This window comes from Phocoena sinus, chromosome 5, assembly GCF_008692025.1.
Source record: "Phocoena sinus isolate mPhoSin1 chromosome 5, mPhoSin1.pri, whole genome shotgun sequence".
Classification (NCBI taxonomy): Eukaryota; Metazoa; Chordata; class Mammalia; order Artiodactyla; family Phocoenidae; genus Phocoena; species Phocoena sinus.
In genome coordinates, this window is record NC_045767.1 from 134,988,230 (window position 1) to 135,010,138 (window position 21,909).

The 21,909-nt window shown below is 34.7% G+C and overlaps 1 protein-coding gene across 3 annotated transcripts in view; it reads left to right on the forward strand.

Annotated features, from left to right (window-relative positions):
* Nucleotides 1–11,677: 11,677 nt before the first annotated feature.
* The window catches only part of FSTL5 (follistatin like 5), a 728,230-nt gene continuing 717,998 nt past the window's right edge, over nt 11,678–21,909 (forward strand). For 2 of the 3 annotated variants that reach the window (XM_032633746.1, XM_032633747.1), the window contains exon 1: nt 11,678–12,102. The gene's annotated coding sequence lies outside the window, so the exon portion shown is untranslated. The remainder of the gene's footprint in view (nt 12,103–21,909) is intronic. The other variant, XM_032633745.1, reaches the window with a different exon arrangement.

The window sequence follows — 21,909 nt, forward strand, 5'->3', positions numbered from 1 at the left end:
ATAAATTGGGATAACCCTATGGTTTTTGTCCTTTATTCTGTTAATGTGGTGTGTATTTTCTCTTCTGTCACTACCACATCCTCAGTGCCTATTATATCACCTGACCCAAAGAGATGCTCAAAATATATTTCTGTAATTATTAAAATTATAATCATATCAAATAATAAAACTTCACCTTCACATTTCATACCAAACTCTTCCTCTAATATCTAAAATTTGCTTATTTTAGCTTCATTTATATGACAATACAGGTCAATCTAATTCATGTGTGTGTTTCAGGCAGATACAATTGTAACTCAGAAGCAAGTCAAGTAAGATTTTCTCTTTCATATTTGCAAATGGACTTGAAGCTTGGTTAAAGTTGAATTAGTATCCAGTCATCCATCTTTGTCAAGTATTTCATGAAAATATTAAGGTTGGGATAAATGTAATGACAATTGTAGGAAAAAAATAAGAACTTCTGTAATAGATGAGGTGGAGGGTGTTGAGAATCTTCAGCTCCGGTTTAATTAGGATTGATTAGATGTTAAAATGATAATGAAACAAGGGGACTGGAACTGTTAATTGTACACAAAGATAGGTAATAAGGCAGGTTGTCTGTGACCTGAAACTGAGGAAGCAGTTCTGTGAAGTCAACCAATATTATTCTGAGACATATATTGTACAACTGAGTGAAATTGTCACTTGCCTGGAGTAAGTATATAAAATGCTGTGCCAGTAATAGGGCCTGATTTGGAGTAAAAATAAATAAATAACCAAATAAAACATTACATTATGTGTGCACTGAGTTGTTGCTTAAGTCAAAGGTATCTGATTACTTTAATGTTTTTTCATAAATTTTAAATTAACCATTTGTTGGATAAATAATTAGGCATAATTAAAATTCTACTAATCTTAAAACACTGCTTGATCATGTAAGCAATTTAAATGATTATAACGGAATATAGCCGGCTTGGAATAAATTTACCAGATGATGGTGATGCTAATACTTTGACTGTCAAGGTAAAAGAATATTTTAGGAAATGTCAAATTCAGTGAGAAAATGTTCAGACTTTTTCATTCTTTCAGCAGCTATTCATTGGGCTTCTCTTACTTGCCAGTTCCTGTCAAGGAGATGAGGATATAGCAGTGAGCAAAAAAAGGAGGTCAAGGGCTTCCCTGGTGGCACAGTGGTTGAGAGTCCGCCTGCCGATGCTAGGGGACACGGGTTCGTGCCCCAGTCCGGGAAGATCCCACATGCCGCGGAGCGGCTGGGCCCGTGAGCCATGGCTGCTGAGCCTGTGCGTCCGGAGCCTGTGCTCCGCAACGGGAGAGGCCACAACAGTGAGAGGCCTGCGTACCGCAAAAAAAAAAAAAAAAAGAGGTCAAATTCTCCTTTAGGGATAGACAACAAATACATAAATAAGTAAATATATATGTTTCTAGATTGTGTTTACTGTGAGTCAGAAATTCACATTACATTCTGGATATCAAAATTGGATAGCCTAGTTGTTTTCTTTGAGGTGATAATTATCTAGTGATCAGAGAGAGGAATTTAAAAAAAAATTAAAAACTTTGAATAGAGTCAGAATGAGCCTCACGATAGATTTCTACACTGGTTCAAAGAAAAGATGTGTCACAAGTTTGCAAATCAGATAAAGTTTATGAAAGAAGTAACGTTCAATCTGTTCTTGAAGGATGGGTAGATTTTGAAAATGTTAAAAGGTACAGCAAATGAATGCATTGCTAAATACATGAATGCATTTGTTCAGTAAATGTATTGAACACTTATGCTAAAGGCAGTTGTCTGAGTCCACAGAATACAAGTATGAACAAGTCGAGCTAACATTCGAGTTTGAGAAGACATAATGTTGATGAATGAATAAATAAATAATATATCTTCAAATATTAATATATTCCATGAAAAAAGTAGCTGTATAAAGGTTAAGAGCTGGTAGTGTAGAGGGTTGCTAGGCAGAAAAATGTAATTCCATAGGGATGAATGTTAAAGGCTCACCCGTAAGGAAATCTGGGGGACAGAATTTGGGAAAAAGAGGCATCAAGTGTAAAGGCATTAAAATGGGTATGAGCTTCATATGTTGAAAGAGAGCAAGAATGCTACAAGGATTGAAACTCGGTGAAGATAAGGGAAGGAGTAGTTTCTGACCTGCAAGATGCGTGTGCCTAGTGATAGGAGGACCTGTGGACAACAGCAAGGGATTTAGGTTTTTTTAAATACAAAATGGAATGCAAAGTTTTAAGCAAAGAAGGGACATAATGTGACATATATATATTTTAAAAATAACTGTAGCTGATGTTGGGAAATGCACTTTGAGTTAAGAGAGTAAGTAAAGAGATCAGTTAGGCAACCAGATAATCGTAGATGATAGGTGATACCTAATATAGATGTTCATAGGCCATAGATGATGGTAGGTTGGAATAAGGTGTGTAGCAGTGATAAATTAACCACAAAGTTCAGTGAGACCTGTGCTGTCCAATTTTAATTGTGTGGGAGGTTAGAGAGGCAAAACCAGGAGTTTTCATTTAATTCCCTAGACAAAAGTAACCCCTTAAAGGTTTTTTTTGTTATTGGTGATGGTGGTGGTGTTTTATTTCTTCTTCTACTTTGTCTTCAATACAAGTCTTGATTTTTTGAAGAAAGTTGTCACATAGGATATTATTCATACCTTGCTGAAGTTAAATTCCATGGAGTTTGTATAATTCTTTTGAAATTCTAGTGGCCAATTGGGAAATTCCTTGGAAATTTTTTAAGTAGTTAACTTTCAACATAACAGTTTAGGCCTAGCATGAGTTGGGGAAGGAAGCAGAGGGCTTGACAAAACCAGACTACTACTTTAAAAAAGCAAGGAGGTCAATTCTGAAATTCAGCAGTTTGGGCAAAGCACAATACTCAAAGAAGCAAGTAATTTGTCATCAATTTTACGTAGATAGTATAGGATAATACACATTTAACTAGCTGTTGCTCACCTAAGTGAGTGGAGTAAGCAAATAGAGAATACAGGCTAACAATACTTGGAAATGTGGAGACCAGATATTTTATATCAAGGAGCGGTGTCCTTGGAAAGTACCAGTCAGTGATTCTGAATGAGTCCTAAAGGCAGAAATTTAGTTCCTAGTAGAAACAGCCATAAGGTTCATACTGGACTGTGTTGATTCCAGGCACATTACCCTATTCTAGTACTTATTACATTGTATTGTAATGGTTTACTTGGGTTTTGTTTACAGCATTATATATTATTTATCTTTGTATCTCTAACCTCCAGCATATCTGTTTCAGAGTAGGAACCTGATTTTCATATGTTGAAGGAACACTTGGAAAGGAAGTGGCTTGGTTCTTACTCTGGGTACATGTGGGTAAGAGGAAATGAAATCCTTAACTGAAAGATACTGAGCCATTACAAAAAGTCTAGAATAGAAGCCCAACACATAGCTCTAAAGTAATGTATGCAGGTCCGAACGATAGACAAGTTATCTTGGCTCAGGTCACTACAGAAGAATCTTCTTTTGCCAGCCTAACCTAAGTTTATTTTAGGATGGATATTAGGAGGATGAGATTCATTTTGTTTAATTCCAGATAAGTGCAAAACCTAGAGAAAAAACAAGCCTGTATCTGAGGGGATCAATGACATCTTTCGTGTAGGAAGCCAGAGACATCAGCTGTGTGTAACAGGTGTTGTGAGAGATTGATGCAGATACAATTATTTCAAAATCAACTCAGTTGCTGGTATTTATCAACTGGTTTAAGTTATTTATGCTGTGATAACAGATGAATAATCTTCAAATCTCAGTGGCCTGGTTAAGCAGCAAAGCTGCTGATGTAATTCAGTCCAAGTCCAGAGACCTGAGAAATGGGGGTTCAGAGGTGGGGGAGGAAATGGTGTAAGTCCTGTTTTGAGTTCAAAAGCCCAAGAACCCGGAGTGCGGATGTCTGAGGCCAAGAGAAAATTGATGATCCAGCTCAGGGTTGAATTTGCCCTTCCTCTGCCTTTTTGTTCTATTCAGGCCTTCTGTGGTTTGTATGATGCCCATTCACACTGGTGAGGGCCATCTTCTTTAATCAGTCTACCGGTTCAATTCAGCTGTTAATCTCCCCCAGAAACACCCTCACAGACACACCCAGATATAATGTTTGACCAGCTATCTGAGCATTCCTTAGCCCAGTCAGGGTGACACATAAACTTGACCACCACAGTCAGCAAAGGCCACTCAGATCCTCATGTCCCCCAGGAGTCTAGGGTAACTGGAGCAGCCACTATCTCAAATGTTGCCCATTTCTTTGATAGAAAAGGGTGCTGCTGCAGGATATTGCTATGTTCTCAGCCCAGAAGCGACATGTGTCACTCCTATTCATAGTTCTTTGTACAGAAGTGGTTCCACTCAACCATCGGAGACCATGAAGTGAGACTGAAACACAGTCACAGGAGGAAGGGTGTGGTGAGTAGCAGTAGTAAATACAATACAAGTATAGTGCGGAATCCTAATTTGTTACACAGAATTGTTTTCAAGTTTCTTTACTGGCAGCTTTTGCTTTTTGAAGTTCAAATAATTTCTGTATAATGTTAATAAACAACAGCAATACACATTAACAGAGGGAGTCTGCAAGAAAAGGAACATATATGTCTCTTTTGGTCCCTAGCGTAGTTCCTCCGAGACAGTGCTAACACCATTCTTGGGAGCAAACTGGGACAGATGCTCTGGTCCATATGCTCTGGAGGGATCTTATACACAGTGAAGGCTAAAAAGAGCAAGAAAAATCAGTACTAATTGCTCACTTCACCAAATGCTTCTTCTCGTTCAACTTATCACTTTGTACCTTTGTGACATTTTACTAATTTTTACTTGTGATACTTTATATATACTTGTAATATTTTTCTATCTTAATTATATCATAATTTTAGTTATAGAGTTATTAATTTACATATTATTTACTACATAATATATTTGTATTATAGATTATATACACACGGATGCTAGACTCTCCCATCCATTCTCATTGCTGGGCCTAATGTCTAGCAACTAGCTGTGATGTTTGACAAAATGAACTTTCCATCTGTCCAGATACATAGATTATTTCCACTTCTAGCAGTATATTTCCTTACACTTTACAATCTTTCTGAACTTGAGACTTACAGTCGTATTTTCAACATCCTTTTACATTCCGCTCTCAAAGATTATAATGTAAAATATGTTACTGTGTGTGCCTATTTTGAAATTTGAAAAGACAGCTATTTTGATACTCATAAAAAAATCACAAGTTTAAATAAAATACCGATGGCAGCTAATTCAAACAGTGACACAGATTCTAAGAGACAATTAACATAAATTTTGAAAATGTTGAAATGTAAATATAGTATTATAAAAGTTTTATAAGATCAACTCCCATACCATATTTGTTTTCATTTGTTTAATACTTTAAATCCAGCAATAAACATTAAACATTTCTGTCATAACTCTCTTTATCAACATGCATTTAAATAATTGTTTTGATACAAAGAACTCCAGGGTTCAGACTGCTGTACTCAAATTCTCATATGCAATACTGACATTGGCCAGTAGATGCCCTAAGAGATCTCCTAAACACTAACTCTAAAAATTAAAATCATCTGTTTGAGCATAAGTTCTTATACTTTATTTTCATAGTTCAATTACACTCGTGAAATGGCACAATATGTTTAGATTTCAAAGACTCTTCAGATTACCAAATTTCAAATCACCTCCTCAAACTTTGATTATTAAAATGATAGAAGAAAAGGAAACGTTTCCAGAATTGATTTTTAAAACTACAGTGAGGATAGCGATACATCTGATCCACTTAAATTGATTGCTTCTAATTTGAATAAATGTGGCCAACACTATAGTGTGTAAATATAACTCTAAGCTTAACTTAATCATAGAAGAAGATTAGGGTGAGTTCTAAAGCATTTGCTTGTATTATCTCACATACTTGGATTTTTCTGATTTTACTACAATTTCTATTATTTTCTATAATAGTTATTAGAGTAGTGCTCTTCAAGGTCTACTAGTGGAAGTTATTTTAATTATAGATCTCTCCTTCTAGGTTTTTTAACATTAAAGTTTACTTATAGAAAAAAATGTTACTCAGATACATTTGTTATATAAAACTGGGAAAATAGAACTATGTTGTTTTCTCTCTACCTTTAGTTTATAAAAAATTACTCAATTACTCCTAAATATTTTTAATAAGCCAAGGACTAAATGATCTTCTTCTAGGCTTATATCCTTATGTGTCATCCTCCTAAGTAATTTATCTGAAATTGTATAGATATGTGGACATATAAAAATCATCTTTAACTTATTCAATTATTATAAAAATATTTTCTTAATCCATCATTTCGTTTTACACTCTCCTTTAGAAAACAACACGTTTTGACACCATCCCTAGGAACCTGAGAATTCTGTGCACGGACATATTGGTGGATGACAGTTCTTATTGAAATTTTATTCCCATTGTTTTCCCAGACTAAGATATACAAAGTTCTGTTTTACCACACCAAAATAGAAAAGAAAAATACAGCTCTGGGAGAAATTCATGGTTATACCCCTTGGAAGTCAGATGAAGCACGTCTATAAAGGAGCTATTAAATTAGGAAGATAAAAGTACATGAGAGCTTGAAAACTAGTGTAGATAACACAAACCAGAGTCTGGCAAATCTGTCTGTCAATGTTCATTCCCCTTGATATGTTCATATAAAGAGCTAGTTGCATTTCCCCCTTCAATTTAAAAGATAAAACTGATAAAGTCAAGTAACCATGTTTATCAAGAGGGAAATATTAGGTTTACAGGTTTTTCCACACTCAGCACCTCTGGCATATACCTTTCCTTGTAGGCTACAGTGATCCTTTTAATGTCCATCAGTATTTAATTCTGGATTCAAATTCAGAATCTGAATTTGACCCCAAATTATTGATGTTAATTATTGGCAATAATGAACCTTAAATTATTGACTACAGTGAACAAATTTATTCCTTTAAACCCAAAATAGATTTCTCTGTTAAATGCTCTAGGTTTTAGCTTTTTAGTTTCACAGCCTTTCTTGAAACGTTCTATCGTTTTTCTATTTAATATTACCTCAATACAGATTGAGGTCAACCAATTTCTTAAACGTGTAACTTTTATTCATGTTATACAATTGCCCAGGTTCTTGTGGAATTTGTAAAGCCCATTTACACAGTGGGAATTAAAGATTTCACAAGTGCATCCATCTGAGAGTTTGAGGGATAAAGAGCTATATACAAGCTTTAGCATAATATTTCTGAAAAAGATCTATAATCATTTATGAAATATATCATTTTGTTGGTGAGTTCATGATTAAAATTTGTAAAAATAGTTTTTCTTAGTGTATCTCCCTGTGTGTTACAGTTAATAATAGTAAGAAAAGAACTATCTTCCATATTACTCATGATAAATGTAAAAATCTCTTATCCAAAACCAACACAATGCCTGCACTATGGTAGAGAATGGAGACCAAAAATTTAACATAATCTCAATTTTCAATATATAATGAGAGTTTTAAAAAGTAAACTAATAAAACCTCATGAAAACTATGTAGTTGATCAGAAATAATGCTTAGGTAGAAAATGTGTAACTCAAGTGGTCTTCAGTCTGTAGCTTTATGTATTGGTATTGAGGTTTTGATTCTTATAGGTATCCCAAGTCTTATGTCTACATTTTAAAGAAACACATTTGAAAATCCTCTTCAGCACACACCTTGTCCCACACCCCATACACAAAGTGCATTTAAGATCGCAAATCCAGGTTAGTTAAGAAATTTATATTTAAATGAGTTGTATCAATATTCCATTCCATAACACAATATTGCATTTAAATATCCTATAACACAGCAGACATATCACTAACAAATGTTTTATTAAGGAAATAAAAAATTGGGAGAGAGAGAGAAAGGCCCTAAGGGAGCCAGAGTTAGGAAGGGGGAGGAAAGGAAATAACAAAAATAAGAAAAACAAAAGAGGAGGTAAGGAAAGGGAAATATATTTTTAGGTGTCAAATAGTCAAATAATATTATAAAACTCTGTATATTTAGCATGTGGAATTGAATTACAAGGCCAAAAAGTAAGGGTACATTTCAGAAATTCTTGTTTTTCCTGAGAACTAATTGTTGAAGGCAGCACCGACTCTTTAGAACATGTATCAGGAGAAAGCACAATCATATGGAATTCCACATTGCAGAAGATTTGAGGTCTCTATGTGCTTATGTTGTAAGTTTGCTGCTCTCTTTAGTTAAAGAAGGTTTGGTCATTATGCCTATGATTTTTTCCTATCCTGGTTTTTTATGATTCCCCCAAATTAAGAGGGATAATTACCTCACAAAGTAGTGAATCTTTGCTTTTCAAAAAAGCATGTTCTTAATTCTCAGCAAACCTTCGCATAATTGATTCAAAAAGAAACATTGACACCACACACACTGTTATTATCGTTAGAGTTTAATTCTGATGTACTACAAATACATTAGAATAATTATAATTTGAAAAGGAGCTTGTAAAATTTGATGACACTGCAGGAGTCCAAAAACAGAGAACTGAAAAGCAGTATGATTAAAAGGTAAATCTCTCGTACAAGTGTAAATACACACTCACAAGACAACAACACAATGAGGTTCATGATTTCTGTGTATCACATTTTAATATGCCCATGTAAATTACTTAAATTAAAATCCTTTAGTAGATGTTGGCCATTGAGCCCTTAAGACATTTTCCTTGAGCATATTTACTTGGTATTTTAGTCATCTTTCCAGTGACAATTTACAGCTAAAAATCCATGTAATCACTTTCTGCGTGCCTTGCATCTTATTGTTGTTCTACAACGGCCTTGAATTTCCTACACAGTAATTATATGTGACTATATGAGTATATCATAATATTGCTTATATAAAAATAAGTGACTACTTTAACAAACCCGTTCAGTCCTCTCTTAGTTTCATCTTGGATGGGGAAATTTTATTTTCTGACCTCTTAGCCTCATCCTTGGTCCTAGTCACTCATCCCCTTTCCACACCCCCGAAAATAATTACCCTAAGGTACTATTTTCATAGTCTTAGTAACAGATGTCAATTTTTCCCACCTAAGGGGAAAGTTCTTAAGATATTGAATTCCAATATAAAAATTTCTGAAGTTTTTGAATTCTAATATAGAATCCCATAATGGTGGATATGTAGAGAACTTTAAAGATAACTTAGTACAATACCCAGATTTTACCAGTGATGGGTATGATGAAAGAATAACTTGCTCTTGGCCACACAGCCAATTAGAACAGAACAAAAGCTAGAATCCTCTAAAATAGTACAGTCCTCCCATTACTTTTCTGCATGCATACATCTCTGTGCTTGCATACCAAAATAGTTCTATTTTTTTTCTGTTTCTTTTCTTCTTTCTTTCTCTCTCTTTTAGAGACAATGAGAAAAATAGTCTGCTTTTTTGTTTCCACATTTGAAACATAGGTTTGTTTTCCAGTTTCATCCCCTCAGGTTTTTAATTGAATTCATAGCCAAAAGCAATATGATCACTGAAACGAACTGAAAAATAGTGTCTATTAAACAACACATGACACAGGCTTGGGTGGAATTATATAAGAGTTTTTTATAATGTACTCTATATATCTCCACAGTGAACTTTTAAATCTTCTCTGACATTTTGGCAGGTTGGCATGAAGCAGACCAAAATATGTCATGTGACATTTCCAAAGAAGTAGAACACATGTGCTTTGATCAGCCTTAAAACAAGCTATTCAAATGGTTCCATTGTAATTACAATTGTAGAATGACCCTCTGTTCCCAAATGTCATCTTTCATGTCCTACTATGGTGTCAGAAGCCATTATTAAAATCACTTTGGGAATTGAGGGGCTTTCAGAATATGTGTGTGTATACGTGAGTATGTGTGTGTAGGGAGCAGTGCAAGAAGGCATGACGCTCTGTGTTTATATATTTACATAAAATCAATAGTCGTCACAGGAAAATAAAACATTGTAGATTACCTGGAATACAAACATTATGATCTAGATGTGTTAGAAGGATACTCCCAGGAACATGAATATTTGGGAAAGAAACTGACAAATTTGGGAATAAATTGGATACAGAGTAGAAAAAAGAAAGGTCCCTAAAAAGCAAAAATAATATATTCTTTTCTCTCAATTTCGCTGCTGTTTAAATAGCTATTAGGAAGGTATTTGAGTATATATGCCCACAAAGTAAATATGCTTCCTGAAATAATTTCTTAAACATTGCAGAAAATCAAATTTATTATTTATTTTTCCTGATAGGAAAATAAACAAGTGAATTCATTCCATCAGAGTCCCTGAAAACACTCAGGAGTGAAGCCAGCACAAAATTATTTTAGACTTCAGGAATATGACGACACATAGATGTATGCATTTGGATGAAAAACAATGTGTTGAATGTTATGAAATTTCTTGAATAAACATCTTTTTATGAAAAATGTTTTATCCAACTTAAGAAAACTTAGGCTTAATTTTATTTGCTCATTTCTTTGTAAAAGTAAGTCCTGATGGCTGTAGGTGGGACATGGGATAGTATGTGAATAATGACCCTTTGGTATGATTGATCATTTCAGTTCACAAAAAGTGTTTATTTACAAGGTTAAGCAGTCAGAAATCTGGCGTGGTCCCCCACCCCCACCCCCCCATCCCCGGCCCGGTTCTCTTTCTGTCAAGGGCCTTAGAGCCTCACTGGGAAAAGAAGCATTACATACACCGAGAGAATTGCTAAAGGCTATGAAATGCTTCCAGCCTACCCCATCTTCCATAGAACAATTGATATATTAGACATAATAAACATTGCATAACCTTCAGGATTTTGGCAGCAGAAATTGAAAACTCTCACTTTTTTCATTATTAAATAATGTTTTTAACCCTGGAATCTCCAAATCCATTTAACTTGACAATGTATTTAAATCATGTCAATGAGAGAGAGGGTTCCACAGATTTTATAGGAACACATATGAAGTCTGATATGTGCTACGCAGAACTCTTATAGGAAAAATTAAGACAGCATTGTTTGCGAATGATAAGTATTGCAAGCTTTCACATTTTCTCCAAGTGCTCAAAGCATTTTTCCCCCCTCCAGAACAAGTTTCTGCTGCAGTGACTCCCTCTAGCAGTTTCCTGAACCGAGGAAAGAAAACGGAACACCGAACACATCCTTTCCAGTAAACAAATGGCAGGGAGAAAGAGGGAAGTTTGGCCAGGAAGATCAAAGGGACTTTTTTTTTTTTTTTTTTTTCTGACCGGTTGCACGGATTCCTTCGGTCCCCTGATCCCCCGTCCTTCTCCACCGGCCCCTAGCCTGTCCTCTGCTCCACTGTCCCCTCCGCCCCGTCTCCTTCCAGAGCTGCTAGCTGAGGTCTCCGGAGTGCACAGGAGCGGCGGTCCCAGCGAAGGCAAAGCTCAAGCAGCGCCGAAAGCATTCGGTTTCTTCAGGGCTGGTTGTGACGGATCGTGAAGTCCAGTGATGCCCACGCCGATCCTCAGCCTGGATTCCGTCGCCTCCACTGCCTCAGCTGACCGCAGCAGAAGCCCAGTCCAGGGAGCGGCCCCGCACCTCCCGGGGAGCTGAGATGCAAAATCGTTACGTCAGATGGTGGGGCGGGGCGCTCCCGGGTTGAGTGGCAGCAGCCCTCGCTCGGGGAGGAGGCGCGAGAATCAGCCTGGTTCAGTGACTGAGACAAACTGGAGGCGAGAAGAGCGGGTGCTGTCCACGGCGCTGCCGGTGCTGAACCTGGGGCGCGGGAAGACCCGCTGTCCCGTTCCTCCAGGCGACGCCCTCTCGCACCCTCTGTGCCCTGCGGGACCCTCTTCACCAGCTGGACCCTATCGACTTGACAAAGGAGTGTGGTATCGGACGTGGGAGAGAGTCCTGCGTTCGCCACCTGGACGCCCCTTCAGGCGTGACTTCGGGGATTTCTATAGTTTTAGACCAAACTATTTCCATCTTTTCCAGGCTAAGACCATCTTTTTAGCTTTTTTAAAAAAATTATTATTATTATCGTGATTTACATATACACGCCGTTTAAGAATCTTTCTGGGAGACTTTGTAACTGTTGAAATAAGGTAAGAAAAAGAACATTATTATAACATTTTTACAAATGGGGGAGCAATGCAGACTGTCATACAAAAATTTAAGACCAAGTTATTATTTTTATAATTTGAAACGGGACAGTTGGCAATGATTGCAACAATTATTTTACTAATTACTGTTATCATTACTATTACAAGAATAATGATTGGTGATTAGGCACTGAATTCTAGAGGGGAAGTTGAGGGCTCTGCTTTTTGTGTGTGTGTGAAGTTAATGTCATCATGTTACATTTTGCTTTATAAATATAAATTTTGTAGAGCAACACTTCTTGCATGGCTCAAGGAACAGGAACCATTCACTGCAAGTCCTCAAATATGTTAGTAAATTGCATTAAATAATCAACCAACAAGTTGTTTAAAATAAATGTAACCTTAAAAATATGTGAATGGACTAATATCTGATTAATCAATATTGCCTATGGTATCTAAAGCTTAGACTGCAAAGTGCAGAGCTCTCTTCACATTATTCTGGAGGGGAGGTGGTAGGGATAGGAGCATTTATACCATGCTGGGTTCATTTAGATGTGTTATACAGTAGATCCAAATAAAACTTGTGAAACTCGGTCTCTCAGAATTCTGCACCCCAAGGTCATGTGTATTTCCAAGTTGGGAGCTGTTTGTTCTGCTTGACTAGTGAATGTCATCCCCTCCCTGCCCCCTCAGGTCAGAGGTGGATGTAAATAGGAAGCTCTGATTTAATAATACAGTATTAGCTTGTATTATAGTTGCTACTGCCGTTGGTAATTGAATGGAACTGGGAAGCATGGGCTGGGAAAATGTCTCCTTATTTCAGCAATGTTTAACCTCTTGTATGCTTAACAGAGAGCTTTTCTCTACTTGGGAGATTTTCCTTTGAAGCTACATTCCTTTTGTCAATTGGCAATGTGTTTTGAGTGTGTATGTATAAAGAATTCAGTGCAGAAAACCACTGAACAGTACTTCTCATAATGAAGAATTATGAAATGATAGAAGTTAGCTGGTGCTCTATGTATTTCTATTACTATTCATGACTTTTTTAGATAGGCATGATAGTTTGTCTGATAAAGGATATTATGTTCTTTCATTTTTGTCATTTAGTGACATTAGATTAAGTATAAACGACGGCCGGGGAAACATGGGGAGGAGGTTCTTTACATTCCAGGAAGAGAGTTCAGGTTGCAACTAGATGTCCTTTATTAACAGGAATGGGTGAAATATGAGCTATTTCAGACAATAAATACCATTCAACTGACTAGGGCTATGTTTTTCAGCAACTAAAAAGTACACTAAGTTTAAATATTTGTATATTTTTAATTATCATAAAAATGTATACTATAGTTGCATTATACATACAAAGATGAACTTTAGGTTTAGAGTTTATTGTTTAAAATAATCCCTCTGGGTAAAGATTTTGCATTTTATTAACAGCACAATCCTGCATGAGAGTGATTGTTAAAAGAAATGGATATTATTGCAAACAGTAGAGGTCAAATGTAAGCCTCTTTAGCTGTTCTCATGTTTTACCCTAAGCAGGTGTTCTTTGCAGGATTCTTGTAAGTCATGCTATCTTACCTTAAATAGTGATACAAATTTTTAAGAACTAAGCAGGTAGAAAAGCAAACTACAGTCTATGGAACACTGGGCCATGAGGCTTATACCAGCCTCTTTTAATTGTATAGAGGAGAATCATTCTTTTCTTCTGTATATTTTGAAACGTTCTCTTTAATCATATTGGTATAAATATTCAGACTGTGGAATTTTAAGCAGATTTATGGCTTTAAAATTTTAGTTTTATTTATTATATGGAAACATAAACATATATTTTAATTTTATAACTTACTGTAAAAGTGGTAACCTATATAAACACTATATTCACCCAAATGAGTGTCCCATTGACTTTTTTTTTTCCATAAAGTTTTCCAAGGTGTATGTCTTTGTTTGGGTAGAAACAGTAAAGCTTGAACTACCAGCATCCAGAATTCTTTTAGATGAAGTTTAGAGTTGTCACAATGAAATGGTGAAACACTAAAATCAAAATGTGTTATTGGTAGTAATGAAACCAGTAAGGTAAGTTCAATGAGATTGCAAACTTAAAACACTAAAAGCATTTTCCCCTGATTTTTTTTTTACATATTAAGCTTTTATATATTAGTTCTGAAGTAAGGTAAAATTAGGTGACCATAATAAGCCCAAAATTAGCACATAGGAGATACTATTTGATCAGAATGCAATTCTAACTGTAAACAAATAAAACTGCCAACTTTGAAGACTTCTAGTAAGGATATTCACACGTGCTGGTATTTCATTAATTCTTTGCTCCACAAAGAAATGACCATATTTAGAAGTTATAACTTGTTCATGTGAAATTCAAGGGACTAGTCAATACCATAGCAACAGATAACCTGCTCAGCCATTAATTCATTTCATTTCATAGGCACTGAAATTGTATAAAGTACTTTTTATTTCAAGATAATGAACTTTTAGAAAGTATATAGACAAATTATTGAAATAATTTAATGTCACATATGTTCAAATTGTTTTCTTTCTTGTTTCTCAAATTCTTAAAGCACACTGATCTAGATAATAATTTAAAAGATGATATTTCTTGATAGATGTCTTTTTTTCCCTTACAAATAATAATGACTATGTATGACTGGAGGAGTTTAAGATAAAGATGAACAATTTGGATTTTATCTTATCAAGACTATATATTGCTATCTTTTTAAAAATTAATTAACATGTACAGTAAAGAAATCAAGAAAGTAATGATAAAATCTGAAATATGCTGAAAAGTTTACTCTAATTGACTTTTTTAAAGTTAACTTTTAAATTATATCTAATAGTTTATTGAGAATTTTCTTTGAATGATGGCCGGTTCTCATGTTTAATACTCATTTATCCATGAAACCAAAGGACTTTGAATAATATGTTCCTATGAATCCTTTATATTTGCCCCAAAATGACATACAATCTCTAGTATTTTTATTACTTACTATATAATATTCTTACTATATAATATATAGTATATATACTATATAATATACTATATAATATAATTACTTACTAATATAATTTTTATTACTTACTATATAATATGATATACTTTATAAAATATACTTAATAGAATATGTAATATACTTTATAATAAGTTCAGAAGATGTTTGTGAACTAATAAGCTAGAAAAATACTTCCTGTTGTTAACATCATTGTAACAGCCATGCGACCAATTATTTTCTTCAGAACAAACTTAATCACCTTCTGCTTCAACACTTCCAATGTCCTTTGGGCTTAGTCTACTTAAGGTGAGCTGTAGATTCCCTTGTGGAAAATCCCAATTTCCTCATTAAATTGGTCAACACACAAGAAAACAACTGGTCCCTTTGTTCCTTAATCATCTTGGTATTGAAGAAGTTAATATTTTATGTTATGAGATGTATTAAGAGATGAGATAGTGCTTTTGATAAGTTCAGAATTCTGAGTCTTAATATGGATTTTCTAAAAGAATAAGAATTAAACAATAGTATAATGCTTACTCTGAGTGTGTGAATGTGTATGTATGAATGTACTATACATAAATATGTATATATATATATATATGCTATCTACCTATCTAATTAAATATATATATATATTTTTTGGTAAATTCTACTCTACCATAAACATGCAATGGGATGGGAATCATCTGGAACATGCAAGTTCAAGAAATGCTACTTAATATAAAAATAATTTACATATTAATCTATAATACAATATATAATTTGTAGTGGCAAAAGTGTTTTCTAATTATTGTTAGTTTTTATTTAGGCTAGTATGCTTCTGCACACATAAGGTTTGTTTTTGTTTCTTCTTGACATGAAAATGTCACTCAGAAGCTCTCATGTTGATTGGCAAGGGAAGGAAAAATTGGAAACAAAAACTGGCAGGAATAAGAAACAGAATGAATGTGTGAATAATGAAGAGATTACAGCACTACACTAGTTCTGCAAAAAGTATGGGAAGTGATAAATAATTTGAAAGTTATTGTCTCTAAAAGAGGCACATGAGGTTTACTTCTTATACACCTTCAGGTAATAAGCATTTACTTCTAAGGAACAGAGCCTGGATAGCCCTACACCTAAAATGCTTCTGCTGTTTGTATATCGATGTTTTCATACATAGATGTGGTGAAATGTGGGAAGAAGAGCAGCTCAACTCTGAACTTTCTTGCTTTAAAACCAAATTATTAATATTAATTTAATGTGATTTTGGTATCAAATTATGTAACTCTCTAAAGCAAAGTAGTTGCTTAGTGAATTCATTTGCATGTCAATGCAGAGACTATTATTCCAACTCATAACTGGTTCATAGCACTGCTAGCAACTCTAAAGCCCAATGCAGAAGATTTGAAAATCCTCTTTTCATTGAGTTTTATTTAAATATATTCATTATAATTGACAGTTAAGGGAAACTTACTTTAGTCATATATCTTCCCCTCAAAGGTAGCACCAATGTACCAATTAAAACATACATACAGTAGCAATTAAACCATACAAGTCTGAACTATGTTCCCCAAAGATGATGATGAAACGAAGATAATCTTCCCTTCCACTTCCACCAAACATATTAGATAGTGTTTTAATGACCACCAAGGTCTTATTTTTTCTAATTTCTAAAGCCTTCAAAGTAAGGTTCTTACACATATGAAATGACAAATATCCCCATGCCCTCTGTGGTTATGTGCACCTTTTTCTCAAAGACACAAGTGTTGTTGTGGCCCTGATGTCAACCAGACTCTGGACTACCTCATTTAGGAGTAAGGAAGTGGTCTCATTCATCTTTCCAAAGAAAGAGGGCCAGTGAGCTACTAGTAGTAAACACTTTTTCTGTCTCATGATAGATTACCTATTGACATCTGAGCATATGGTCTGTGAACCTAGATTTGCCTATACAGGAAGAGGGAGAATCTAGGAAGAAATGCTATTTTAAAGTATTCATATGTGTACATATACATTTTATTCATATTATCACTTTATCCATATTAAGACATTTTTCATTTACATAACCGTGTAGAAGTTTCTGTTATCTTCGTTTTAGATATGAGAAAGCAGACAGGTGAAAGCTTTCTACCTCTCCAGCCCGTGGTCCCACCTCTAGGAATAGGTGGATTAGGCAGTCGAGCTTAGCTCATCCATCTTGCATCTACTCTCCAGTTTTAGCACCTCTGTTTAGGTCAAATATCCAAGTGGGTGTGTCTTATTTAAAGCTAGGATTTTTTTTTTATGATACTTTCTTTATTTAATGTGAATGCCATTTCCCCCTCTTGCCCCTAGTCTTTCCCTTAATTATTAAGTTATGTTGAAATGATTTTATGTCATATATTCTCTAGTATACAAACTTTAGAATGTACAATACCAAAGGTCTTAAGGAGTTTTTCCTCTGTATTTAATGTTAGAGGTGTTACATCATTCAATCTCATAGACTATAATACTAGCAACACAATATTTCCCTTTATATGTCAAAGACAATAAAAAGCAATATAATAGAGCTCTTCCCTAAGAGCTCACGTTTTTTGTTTGTTTCATTCTCTAAAAAGTCCTCCTGGATACAAAATTCAATTCCAAATACATCTTGAACTGAAGTTCAATCACCTACTTCAAGCAATCACCACTTGTGTTATAAAGTGCTACTCACATTTAAACTTTCAGACCAGTTAGCTGCTAATATTTCAAATAGTCTATGAGATGAAATAAAATAATCAAAATAAAATTAGTAGTTTTGAAGCACAATACAAAGAGAGGTGGTCTAAAGTGGGCTCTTGAACCCTCAGGAAACATTCAGTACTTCGTTCTATTGTTTCTTCTATTTGAGGTATACAAAGGGAAGTGCTGGCCAGTAACTGAAGCTCTTTGCTTTCACATGGCTTTTAGGATGACTGAGTAGAAGAGGTAAGTGCTGGTGGCCCTCCCAGGAGGGCCACACAGTTGCATCAGATCCCCTAGTGAATCCTCGTTATCTGAGTTTGGGTTGTCCTTATTAAGTGGATCCCAAAGGAGATAGAAAAGTTTGATTTGTGGAAAAAGTTTAACTTAAAAGTGGAAAGATTCATAGGGATTTTATTAAATATTTTACATGCTGATTAGTAATACCCAGTGTTTTACTTCTGAAATGAAACCTGGCATAAAAGGTTTTAATCTTGAAATTAATACACCATTCTGTATACTATTCACTGTTCCTCATTCTCTCGGGAGCCCTGCAGGAAGACTAGTCACTCCAAAAGCTACAATTATTCTCTCTTCACAAATATCTTCCAAACACATAGCTCTGGCCCACATTTGAGCTCCATGAATGTCAATATTTACAAAGGTCTGCTAGACTTTTTAACTCTGATTTCATGGTGACAGGACAAACTCCATGAACTCATCATCTCATCCCTAACATGGTCCCCCATCCTAATTTTTCTGCCTGTCAGTTAATGACATATTTTTTTCCATTTACCTAGGCCTGAAAATTCATACACATTTTAAACTTACATCATTCATATTCAATTCTATTCTATTCTATCCTATCCCATTATATGCAGTGAGTCTCCAAGTTTTGACATTCTTCCCTTTGTATTGTAACTTTACCTAATTCTCTATTTTCTGTTCTCTCCTCTTATCAATTTTACCTTGATAAGGTAACCCAGACTATCCCATGTCAACCAGAATTATTTTGACATTTTCTACATTGATCTTTCTAATTCTTGGTTCTTCCTGCAGTTATAATAATTAATGATTATAATGGTAAGTAAATTTTTTGATAATTCATAACATGCCATGAAAGGTGTTAAGTATTTATAAACATTATTTCATTTTATACGCACAACACCCTGTGAGGTAGACACTGAGAGACCAAAGCTTCAATAGTTAATGTTGCCCACGGAGCTGGGACTCAGACCAAACTGTCTGAAACAGCTGCGTGATCATAATCATTATGCTCTGTGGATACAGAACTCTTACCTCTCCTAGATTCCTCCTGATTAAAGTAAGCTTTCAAATGTCACTGTGTTCTGAAATCATCAGTGGATCTAATTTTTACTGTATTAAGTTGAAATTCTCTGCTTGTTTTTAAGATCCTTCTAATTGACTCTACACTCTGCAAGAAATCAATCTGATTTTCAGTTTTCTCATATGTGCAATGCACATTTGTAAAACAGGGATAGGTCAAAATATAAAGTATGATTCCTTCCCAGTATATAAGCACGATGTCTTTTCTGGACTGCTGTATTTTCAATAATCCCAACCTATAACCCACTCTTGTTTCCAGACAAGTTTTCTCACAGTATAAGAGCATATTGTGCTCATGTGTGCTTTTCAGTCTCTGTAGTTTTTGTTGCAACAAATGACATGTCACTGTCACCCTGGATATCACCAAGATGTCAAATTTTTCTGTATGTATTTATTTTAGATTGTTGCATAAAAATTACCATAATCTTATTGGCTTAAACTGTTATTATCTCACAGTTTTCATGGGTCACAAGTCTGGGTACAAGCTAGCTGGATCCTTTGCTCAGGATCTCACATCCAGGTTTCATCCAGGGCTGGGCTCTTATTTGAGGTTCTGATTCCTCCTCCAGGCTGTTGGTAGGATTTATTTCTTTGCAGCTCAGAACTCACGGGAGGTTGCTTCTTTGAGGCCTGAAAGCATCTCAATGACTTCTTTGGTCTGACCTCTAGAATTGCTTTTCTTTAAAAGAAACCTCATTGGATCAGGTCAAGAGAGAAAAATCTCCTTTTTGACATACATAAAATGAACTGATTTGAAACCTTAATTGCTTCTTAAGATCTATCCTCTTTGCCATAGAACATAACCAAAAGAGCAATATCACATCACCCTTGCCGTATTCCGTTGGTCAAAAGCATGTTAAAGGTTCTGCTTATACATAAGATGAGGTGGTTATACAAGAATGTGGGTCATTGGGATTCACGCTCGAATTCTGTCTACTGGGCTTAGTTCAAGTTCTATTGAACTTTCGAGTCTTTCCTCATTATTGTGGGGCCTCTGAGTCCTTCTTTCTCCTCCCTGGCATGTATGACCCGGATTATATGCAGTGGACAGTTTGGCATTGTTTGGGGATGTTAAAATCTGTCTTAGGCTGCTCTATCCAAGTAATCTTAATCTATTTTTAAAGGAAGAAGCTTAGGAGTTCCTACCATGTGTATAAAACTTTGTGGTTTACAATTATTTCAAATACACATTATTATTTAATCTTCACTGAAGTTAATTCTTTTTACATTTGCTTCTATTATGTAGTGTTTTTATACATGGAAGATTATAATAAATTTGTACTGTGTTTTGCACACCTGAGACTGTAACAGATTTACAGTCTGTTAATATTTCTAGATTTTAGATTTAGGTATTCTGCTCTGTTTTCATGTGTTTGTCCTTGATCTCTGGCTAATTGAAAAACCACACAAAGCGTTTTTTATTATTATCTTATTTCATGCAACACGGGATCTTTCCATGAAAATTCAGGAATTTATACTTAATATTATGCTTTACAGATGATATAGAACTTACATAAAAGGTGAAAATGTTTCCATTTGCTATTTAGGAAAAATGCAAGAAATTTATTTTATATTTACTTTGAAAGAAAAATTTCACAATTTAAAAGAATGTCACACATATGGTACCAATAATTTTGTTCTTGCTTATTTGGTCTGAAGATTGGTAAATAATCACACAATTTACAAACATTAATTAACAGAAAAATTTCATTGGACTTATACCTTTTATAGTTTGTATATCATTAAGGTAATTTTATTTTGACAAAAGCTAAAGGAAATTAGTGTATAAATTCAATTTTTAATTTTAATAAACAATAATTTTCTTAAAACAGTAAGATCATATTTATTATAAAATAAACTATTAATTCAGTAATATTAATTATATACCTACCATGTTTCAGATGCCCTTTCAGTTTCTGGGGGTTGAGCAGGAATGAGAGACAAAGTTCCTGCTCTACTCTTTCTGTGGAAAGATAGATGACAAGCAAACCAGTAAAGACAAAGGATAATATCAGGCATTGACCAGTGTTATGATAAAAAGGACAACAGGGAAAAGATTACTAAGGGCTGAGTGCCGCCTAAGATAAGGGTCAGCATAGGAGCCAACTCTGCTGTTCTAAAATAGTCATTAGGTAGTTTCTGATAAGTTAACATCACTTAAGGCTATTGTGAATAATTCTGCAATGAGCATGGGTGTGCACATATCTTTTTCAATTCTTTTGGATAAATACCCCGAAGTAGGAGTGACAGATTATACGGCAGTTTTATTTTACATTTTTTAAGGAGCCTCCATACTGTTTTTTAAAGTGGTTGCACCAGTTTCCATTTCTTTTAACAGTGCACAAGGATTAACCTTTTCTCCACATCTTCCCCAGAACTCGTAATTTGTTGTCTTTCTGATACTAACCATCCAGAAGGTGTGAGGTGATCTCTTTGCATCTTCCTGATGATTAATGATGTTAAGCATCTCATTTATTTGTGTACCTTTTGATCCATTAAATGTCTTCTTTGGAATATCTCTCTTGTTCTTTTTTCTTTTTTTTAAATTGAAGTATAGTTGATTTACAATGTTGTGTTGGTTTCAGGTATACAGCAAAGTGATTCAGATATATATATATATATATATATATATATATATATAATACATATATATTCTTTCTCAGATTCTTTTCCTTATAGTTTCAATACAAAGTATTGAATAATGTTCCCTGTGCTATACAGTAGGACCTGTTGTTTATTTATTTTATGTATAGTAATATGCATATGTTAAACCTAA